Consider the following 11044-nt stretch of genomic DNA (forward strand, 5'->3'; position numbering starts at 1 on the left):
TTTTGCATGCACCATGGTACAATTCTAACACTGCTCATCAAAGAGAGTATGAATCTTATGACATGAAATCATCTATAGAGGATTTACTCTTCAAGGCTCGTGTTGATATTGTTTTCGGGGGCAGGGGCGTAGCCAAGTGTAGCCAAGGGGATCCGAACCCCCTCGGCAGAAAATTACAGTGTATATTGAAGGTTAAAATTATTTTTTATGTATATATGGTAGATGTTGAACCCCCTTGGCTTCTTCGTATGTTTACTTCTTCATATTTTTGAACCCCCTTACTGAAAATCCTGGCTCCGCCACTGTTCGGGGGGATTACACTGGTTATATTGTTGTTGTTGTTGTGCAGTGCTCAAAAAGAAATAGTAAAACCGTGAAGGGTAGTAATGAAAAAAAATGTTAAATTTGATGAAGTGCAACTTTAACTATAATTCTAATTAATAGAAAATTACATCTAGGAGAAAAATTAGCCGTGTGAGACAGGAGTCTCGGAAATTTTTACTTTGATCCACATCTAGTACTTACAAGATAGGAAAACTTATGAAAATGTACCCTTCGGCCATCTAGTTTACCAAACATGGCCGAATTATACACTACCTATATACTTCAGCTTTATAGGTAGTGTATAGGTATGTATATTATATGTATATGTATGTATGGTATATGTATATCTAGTATACACTATACACTACCTATAGACTATCTAGTATAAACTATACACTACCTATAGAATATGTACATATTTTGTAAATGAGATGGCCGAATGGTATTTCGCTGTAATTTTTCCCTAAAAGATGTGTTCATCCCAAGCCACTTCGAGCTTCTCTCTGTTTGGGCTTTATTTTTCCTTTAGAAAGTCACACAATTTGGGCTTTCATCTAACCAAATATTGCACGGTTTGTCCGTCAAATAGGCTGGTCTTCAATTTTTGTCCTTCAAATGGAACTTATGCCTTCCGAAGCATAAGTTGTTTAAGGAATCCGATACAACTCGTGCCGGATCCTTAAATAAGTTTCATTTGAGGGATAAAAATTAAAGACCAGAACAAAGTAGGACAAAAGTGCAAATGACCCTCATCTAATGGGTCTGTTTGGGCTAGTCGCCTTTTGCAGTGTCTCCGATCTGCACTTGGGTATTTAGTTCTATTTCATCGCCTGTTTCCTTCTTAATCCAATCATGTTTGTTCCGCGTTTACATCAGTGTGTTTTGTTTAACCAAGGAAAATATATTTTCATGCTCTACGGGGTTGTTTTGTTCAAATTTAGGTTATCACAATTACAATCCCCACCTTTTTGTACAGGATAACATAATTTCAAGATTCTGGTATAATTTTTATCTTGGTTTTAGCTAATAACCCCAACTAATAATTGGGCAAAATTGATCCTAACTTTTATACTGAGATAAATCCCTTAATCCCTGTAACCATTAGTTGAAACAAGTAATAAGAAGTTAAAGTAAAGAGAGTTGTAAGGAAACTTCCTCCTTTGTTGTAAGGAAACTTCTTCCTTTACCCTTAATGAAATAGTTTACAGCCACACAAATAATTTATGGCTTGCTTTGGGCTACAAGTTTCAAAAGTCATTCTTTCTTTTTTTAATTACGTACCTAATTAAATTATATCACATAAATTGGGAGGGAGAGATATAAAGTTAAAAGTTAAGAAAATTGATTTCAGCCTTATGGAATTTGTTTTTCCCATTTTGATTGAGAGAAATATTTCCGATAATTCGCATAATCTTTTAGTTCTTGGTATCTTTTTAATGATTTGTACACTACTTAGTGTCATTTTAACGAGGGTGTGACAATATTAGAGTACCTCTTGTTGTGTTGAAATCTGATCGTTTTCTAGTTTATCTTCTATCCATCTATGCTTGACGTGCAATATCTAATGCTCTCCTAGCACCCATGTGAAAGGTGTTTATCAAGAATAAATTAATCGTGAACGTTTCAACTTCTGTAAATTTTATCTTCTTAATTGTGGTCAACAAAAGAAAACGCCTAATCCTAGGAATTTGCTATATAATTATCCAATTTCTGAAATTTTCTTTCTTTAGAGTTTACATAGTGAGGTTTTCCCATGTACTGAATTACATCAAGACAAAACTAACTAGGTAGAGTAGACTTAAGGAGGTACTTACAGAAGTTAGGATAACTTCAATTCCACATTAATTCTTATCACTCAAGTGGGAGAAAGAGAAATTTGTGGAAGAAGAAAAAATATAAACAAAGAAGTCAATATGTAGTATCACTAATTTTTTATTAAAAAAAAAAAAAAAAAGACTTTGAAAAAGCTACACTAAGAGGGGCACCCTTGGATGTTGCAACTTGCAACCATCACTAGCATCTCATTAGTCGTCCTTCAATTTTCCACACGCATGTCTGCATGGATTTCAACAATGAAATCAGACATTACATAAATATTATTATTATCTCGTTTAGTTTTCAACGAGATAATGCAAACTATTTAAACACAGTGCAAGTAGAATCAATAATTGATTAGAGAAATGGGGTTATTTGATTTATTAATTTACTTTATTTTTCATCGAGGGGTCCAAAAATAAATTAGGAGCGAAGAAATACGGAAAACTACTAATATTGTTTTATAGTATAATCATTGTATAATTTGTTCAAATACATTATACACTGACATTTATTATACACTTGCTATATGCGCCAGCGATAACTACAAATAGTTATGGTTAGGCAGGTTAATATGTTTGAATACATTATACATTGATGTTTATATACATTTACTAGATATTGAGTATACACCAATTACACAAATAGTTATACTTAGGCAGGTGGATATTTATTTTTTTTTTTGAAAATTACAGTCAAATACCGTTCGGCCATCTAATTTGTAAAATATGTACACATTATATAGGCAGGGTATAAACTATACTAAATATGCATATAATATACATACCTATACATATAATACTCATACATATACATATAGTATACATACATGTACAGAGGCGGATCTAGGATTTAATCTCTAGGGGTTCAACCTTTTAAATTTTTTAGCATTGAACCATTATATTTCTAAAGTTATGGGTTCATCTCTACTATTTATTGTAATTTTAGTAAATTTTTACACATAAATTTATACCCCGCATCGAAAGTTTGGAGTTCAATTGAACCCCAAGTTATAGTGCTCCATCCGCCTCTGTACCTGTACATATAATACTCATACATATAGTATACATACCTATATGGTATCTATATAGCGGAAATGTATAGACAATATATACTTTGGTCATGTTTGATAACCTAGATCGCTGAAAGGTGCATTTAGGTAAGTTTCCATTTTTTTTGTCGCCGCCTAACTAAAAATATTAAGATCCTAATAATAATTGAATTAGATGGTGGGCCTATCTATAAAGCAAGAAAGGAGAAGGTTGGTACCAACCATTAGGGATAAGAGTGATAGTACTAACATACTTTAATGTAGTTGCCCATACGGCTCAACAGTTTCCACAAATGGGCCAATCTTGCTTTAATTGGTATGAGATCTATATCAGGTGGGCCTTTTTTCTTATTCTATACCTTTCCAAACTCTTCTTTAACTTCCTTCACCAGCCATATTTATGACACACGGATACTGCGTTTCAATTATAGCCGTTATCTTCTACATGGACTTAATATATTTGCTTATTTAAAACGGTCTAAACAAACATAGCTGATAAACATGACATGGAATATAGGATACACGTTGGCCACGAATCACTTCATATATTAATGTGAGTTTTCAAGTAGTACTGTAGGTCCTGTTATGAATCTATCAAGCCTGTAATGTGAAGATATGTTAGATTATGTCTCTTGAAACTTTATGTAGGTTACATATTCACTTGTAATCTCTGCAAGTAAATAGTCATAAAATGATAGAGGATAGGAGGGGAATATTATCCAACCTGCTGAACAAGATAGCTTCGTGTATTAACTCGCTTTTATGGTATTCTACATCTGGCAAAAAACAAAAAGAAAAGCAAAGAAAATGTGAAATATTAACAAGTGCGTTAATTTGGGAAAAATATGTACATAGAAGAACTGAAACTCAAACAGAAAACAAATTCTTAGTTCAGTTCATACGGAAATGTCTAATGATAATTAAAGCCAGTGGCCCAATAATAAATTAGTTAGTAGTCAGAAGGTGCAATTTGATGTGAAGTAGAAGAAGTTGTCCATTGATTTGACCCCTTGTTTAACTAAACTGTGACACCAATTGTCCCCAAAATATCTAACTTCATCATTTATTAGCCAAAAACTTTATCAGAATTTAATGGATTTGGTAACATGCCCACCAGCACTAGAGTAAGTTACCCTATTTTAATTTTGATTAATTTTGAATAATACTTCCTTATCAGCGTTGACACGCAATGTGTCCGTGGTGTGTCCGTGGTATACAATCTTATTCATTGTTCTTCTTATAGGTAATTGGAAAATAAGGAGGACAATAGTGGTAGATGGTAATTAAGAACTCCTTGTAAAATTAAATAAATTCATAGAATATTTTATTTGGTGGAAATTTCTCACATTTTAAAACTAAGAGATCCGTCTTAGTTATAATAGTACATAACAAATAGTTCTTTCTATTTGAATTTAAATTATATACACTATCAACACGACATAACTGTGTATAGTGTGTTGTTGTTAGATACTATTTGCTAGCAACATCAAACTTTGACATAAGAAATTGACGGTATAGCTCAATTTTAGATGATAGTGCAAAAAGCCTATATAGCGGTATTCAAAAGATAAATTTGGGATTTGAAATTTATAAGTTCTGAATTTACCATCGAACTCATAACTTTTTTAGTTACTAAATTTACTAGTAATATAAGATCTACGCAAAAGCAGTTGAATTATATCTTCGCTCCAATCATGATCATACACAAAGACTTACTCTTTCTATTTTGGGGGTAACAATGGGGAAAGTTCATTGAATAGAAATTACGTATAATAGGTGTAATCTTTCTATTTTTGGGGGTAACAATGGAGAAAATTCATTGAATAGAAATTACGTATAAAAGGTGCAACCGCTCATGGCCTAACCCAAATTGCATTGAGGACCCAAGTAGAAAAGATAATGATCCAACTTATGAGATGCTCACTCTAATTAAAGAATTGTGACTATTAACTACCTGTTTGGTCTTTGTAAATTCAAGGATTAGACCAAGTATTAAGACCAACTTTATGTTTCATGGTCAATATCTATCCTTTTGTTTAAACCACATACTTCTTGAAAATTGCTAGACCAATGTGTCCAAGTTGAAGGAGGGGGTGGGGGCATCTTTTTAAGGAAATCACTTAAAGTCAGGGCTACATCATCAGGCAAAACTAATCATAATTATTACTCTCTCCGTTCGCTTTTACTTATTATGTTTCGCTTTTCGAGAGTCAATTTGACTAATCTTCATAATTAAAATTAAAAATTAGACATTCAAAAACTATACGAGAAATACTATAAATTATAATTCTTCTCATATTAATATGATGAAAAAAGTCATTTTAAAATGTCGGTCAACATCCAATGTAGGATGAATCTCGAGAAGCCAAACATGGCAAGTAAAACTGAACGGAGGGAGTAACATTAGTAATCATGATTTGTTGGAAAATCAATACCTATAGCTCTTTGGTTTCCCTCTTTATTTTTTTATTTTTTATTTTTATTTTTTTTAAGCAACATTGTGATTCTGCTTAAGAGCGTAATGTCTGCTTAATTAGCATTTCTAATGAACTTTAATTTTCATCCACCAAATCTTCTGATTAATGTTTGACCAACTAACTTATTACTTAAAAATCCCAACCTTCCACTAAGTGAATCTTTTTCAAGAATTTCGGCTAAATCTTTGTCACCCCGCATGCATGTGTTTCTACTGTCCAATTTTACAAATGATAATAATTTTATATTCAAATGTTTAGATAGAATCAAGGTCAATTTTGGATTATCGTGATGGTTGCAGCTCCACGCTAAACTACTTAGAACTTATTTCACTTAGTTGATTGTAACTAGCTGATACGCTTTAAGTGGTGAAAAATATTTTTATAAAAAAATGTTGATAAGTTCTTCTTTTGTTAAAATAACTAAAATACTCTTAAAATTATAAATTATAAACTTAAAAGTATCTTGATGACTAATTTCACCATAAATTCTCTCATATTATATTTCTATCTTACTTTCATTATCCCAACCTCCAATCCAAAAATATTATAAATTAAAAAAAATCGTCTATGATAGGATACCTGCACTAGCGCACAACGAAATTAATTAGTTCAAGATGTATTTAATACTGGTAGATGAAGGTCATTATATTTAAAAATGTTTTTTTAAATGTAGATTGACTTCAATTAATAATGAATTGGGGGTCAAACTTTCATTCGTTTTTTGTGTTTATATGATGGACATGGAAGAAGAATCACAAACTCATTGATTGGTCTATAATTATCAATTAAGATAAAAAGTAGTGATAGAAGTCCAATAAATAGTATATTATGGTAGAAGGTAGTGGCTCTCCATCACCATGAAATACTACCTTCAAGTCAAAAAGAAAATCAATTTATGATTTTGTAATTCCTTAAATAGCAATAGTGACATATAATCTAGAACTAGAAGTCTAGAATAAAATAACCCAAGAACTAACATAGTGTTGTGGAGGGTGAGGTTCAAATAAAAATGCAAAGACAAATAGCTAAGTGGCCAAATATTATGGACCAAGAAATTTAAAACAAAGAAAATAACAGAAGGAAGTGGACTCTTTGGTTTTTTTTTCTTGTAAAGTAGTACTTTACTCACCAAACCAAATCAACGTCAATTATTTGTTTCTAGAAGGAAGAAGGTAGATAAAAAGTAGGTGGTTTATTATTTTTTCTAATATTTTCAAAAATTGACATATATTCCTATTTAAATTGGAATAAATTTATGTACACTATTAAAAAATTAACATTGTCAATATAATCTAACACGTTATAGTAAAGAGCTTAAGTCATTTTTCAGATAAACTAATTATGGATTATTAGTTTATTACCTGTAGATGATTTTATTTAATTTAATAGGGTAAAAATTCTTTAATATATAACTACTATTAATAGTCAATTCACATGGACGGGAAAGCCCACTGATTTTCGTTTTGGTTTATTCATTTAGGGCCTTTTAAGTCAATTAGGTCACAATGGAGCAATTTGATTGGTTAGAAAATAATTTTCCTGCGACTGCTTTCTAAAGTTTTTTTTATTTGACTATTTTGCCCTTCCACTCTGTACATGTTATGTTTGTGTCATTTAAATGTGGGGCCCATTTGAACTCCTATTTTCACACAGCAGTTGTAATATGGGTAGTTAATTTTAGTTTAATCTTTCCATATCAATGTTGCTATTTAGGTCTACCTTGTGCAAATGAAAAAGAATATTCCAAATTTCCAATAGCAACTGAAAAAGTAAAGCTTATGTAACCAGATTAAAATGTAAAACTAAATCCTCTCATATTTACCATTAGCTTAATCTATTCTAAATAGAAAGGAAAATAAATCTACTTCTACCAATTCTTCAATTGATTAAAATAATAAATTTAATTTTTATAATTACATGATATATAAGTTTGAATTTAAAAGAATACATTTATGTTTGGACTAATTAGAGGCAAAAGTCTTGATGATAGAATATAAATCTACCCTAGCGAAAAACAAATACACTTCACAAGTACTCTATGTAAAAACAACAGAGAAATTAAATATTCGCATATTGTAATATTTTAGATTATTCTAATTTACTCATAGAGTTTACAAAGACTCTTATTATGATGTACATTTCACCAAGATCTTAAACTAAGCTATTAGTTAAGGGGTCTGATGAGTTATGACTTTTTATAGTTTTGATGATTTGACAAACATGCCAAGGACCAGGTCCTTGATTGGGTGTCCCCGAAGATCAGTACATCACGACACGGTTGTAAAGTTGTGCTGCCTTGTTCGTCGGGGCGTACCACAAAGAAGACACGGTATATGCATGCTAAATGCTAAAGACCAGTGTAACGTCTCTTCTGATGTCACATGCATCTCACATGATCCTCACATGCTCTCATTTGAGTTCTTATTTAAACAACATGTTGGCATTGTTTAACCTATCACTTGAAAAACCTTAATATTCAGATCTTTACAAGTGCAGCCGCCATAGTTCTCTTGGTGCTTTCAAGAATAAAGCTAAGACAAGTTCAAGGACCAGATCTCAACAATGGAAGATGTTTTGAGTCCTAGAGTTGTCTAGTCTTTATCCTTATGATCTCTACATTGTAAACCTACACTTCTTCAAGAAGGATTTTGTAGGTATTCTGTTTTTATCAGACTTTTGTTGTAAACACTTGGCTAGAGTTAGTCATAGTGGTGTTAAGGTTCAGCTAGAGTTAGTTGAATCAGTTTGGAGCTTGATTAAAGTTAGTCAAGAAGGTACTTGCAATAGAATTATTATAAGTGGAGGAATTAGTGGTCAAATTCCTAAGTTGCAAAAGTTTGTAATCTGAAACTTTGTTCAGTTTAGTGAAGTTGGAAATCCTAGTGAGGTAGGTCGTGGTTTTTAATCCTTTGAGTAAGGAGTTTTCCACGTAAATATTTTGCCTTAGTTACTTTGTGTATTTATTCGTGAAAACGGTTCGGGGACCGGGTCCTTAAACTCGTTCGGTGGATTCATTCGGTTCTATCAGGGTCGTTTGGTTAAAAGATAAGTTATATAGGGATTAACATTGTATGTATTGGTGGGAATTATAATATAAATTATAGGAATTCATGTGATGCATGAATTAATAATGCAATAATAGAATAAAAATAATACATAAATTTCCACATGACTTATATATTAATTATAGGAAAAATAAAGAAAAACAGCCAAACCTTATATATAATTAATACTAGTAATTTTTATATATTTATACTCGATTTATAGTGAAAAAGTGAAATATATAAGTAATCTATATATAATATAAAGTCTAATTTAAGTTAGATTTTAAAATAAACAACCAGTGATGTACGTGGGTGGTTAATTATGGGTGCTTATAATATGGCCTTAGCGTTTATCTTTTTTCTCAGATTTATCTTTTCTCAATTTTTTCTTTATTTTTCTATTTCTCAATTATTGCATCACAAGAGTGGTTACATATATATTTATCATACTGAAACGCTTAATTTAAGTTAGATTTTAAAATTGCTCTTAAACAACCAGTAAATGAATGCTTTAAAAAACCTCTACGTGGGTGGTTAATTATGGGTGCTTTATATAGCCTATAAGTGGATAATTTATTGTCGCTGCTATGTGTAGCCTTAGGTCTGCATATTCCAAACAGCCATATATTATTTATTAGAAATAGAGGCCAAGAATGTATCGGTTTTCCTAATCTCTTTGTAAGCATTTGTTGCATTTAGCCTTTTCTATTTATGCCATCATTCACGCACTTCTCAAGGGTAATCACATGACACTGTCAGTTCTTTTTGTTTTTTCAATTCAGACTTTTTCTTTATTTTTCAACTTCAATTTAATTCGCATTAATAATATTCACTTTATTCCGCATTAACTTTATGGAAATAGATGTTCGAATTTTGACAATCAAACTATTGTATCTTTGATCATGATCTTTTTTATTTAATTTTCAAATTTATAAATTTTATTTAAAAAGTTTAAAGATTTTGTATCCAAATTCCTGATCAAATTTAAAAAGTTTGACTTCTCAAATTTTAAACTATGACACAAAAATTGTGACAATGGGAGTACTATTTTGAATGATGAGTTTAAAAGACCGATGAAGCTTATTCAAATTATGAACATTCATCTTAAAAGCAAGTTACTTAAGATATATGCTTTTAGTGTGTTTTTTATTACTTTATGCAATATATACATAGTTATTGTAATTTTAAATTTTACTAATATTTGTTCTCTAGGGAAACAAAAGGAAAAAGGATCCTAAGATAATGTCACGCCCGAACCATTAAACGACTCGGTGCCTTAGACATCTACATGGAGGCGAATCATCATAAGGCATAACATGAGCTTTTTAATATAACGTGAATGCATGAGCCTTTATAAAACGTAATAAGTCATAATACTTAATAAAAATATTTGGCATGCGAAAATAACATGAATGAGCCAAAAATGGCTATAGTGAAAGTGACATAACATAATCGACTTGTCAGTTATGAAACCTCTATGAGTAACTCGTAAACATGCTTGCCGGGACAAGGCCCCCAAAGATACCTTAGATGCATAACTAATTATAAAACAAAGAGTTGACTAAACCCCGAATGAGATGGCTCACCAATAAGCCGATACGAGTCGTTCACCGGCGTACACGTCGTCCCTCGTAAATTAGTACCGCACATGAAATGCAGCCCCGGGAAATGAAGGGGACGTCGCACACGAATGTACCGGTATGTAAAGCAATCGAATGAAATAACATGGGACATGAAATAACATACGATAAGAACCGAAATCGAAAACCGGACATGAATGAGCATGAGTATATATATATATATATATATATAACATAAGTAAAACATGATAAGGAAGAGAATTTATAAATCGACCATGTTGATATCACCAATGGGTCTTTGTAAGCATTTGTTGCATTTAGCCTTTCTATTTATGATGTGGTAATTCACCGATGGATCCATTCGTTGTAAAATTAAGGGTAATCAGCGATGATACTGTGGGTTCTTGCAACTCCAAAAATATGAACATAATATAGTCCAGTTCAGATGATTTTCGTGAATTAACTTTACTTTCAACTTCATGATTTCACGAAACAACTTGTTGTTTCATGAAATAACTTATATTTAAATGGGTGTATTGAGTCCATGAACTCAGTTATAAAATACAATTGCATGAAAACTTGTAGACATGTAGATATTCATGAAATAAGCATTTTTATTTCATGTCAAGAATTGGAATGCAAAATATGGGTTTTCATGGATTCTTATTTATTCTCAATAATCATGTGAGTATCAAGAACACAATGATAGAATAATAGCAATTCAAACATAATATAGTCATAGACATGGACTAG

This window comes from Lycium ferocissimum, chromosome 7 (genome assembly GCF_029784015.1).
Source record: "Lycium ferocissimum isolate CSIRO_LF1 chromosome 7, AGI_CSIRO_Lferr_CH_V1, whole genome shotgun sequence".
Classification (NCBI taxonomy): domain Eukaryota; kingdom Viridiplantae; phylum Streptophyta; class Magnoliopsida; order Solanales; family Solanaceae; genus Lycium; species Lycium ferocissimum.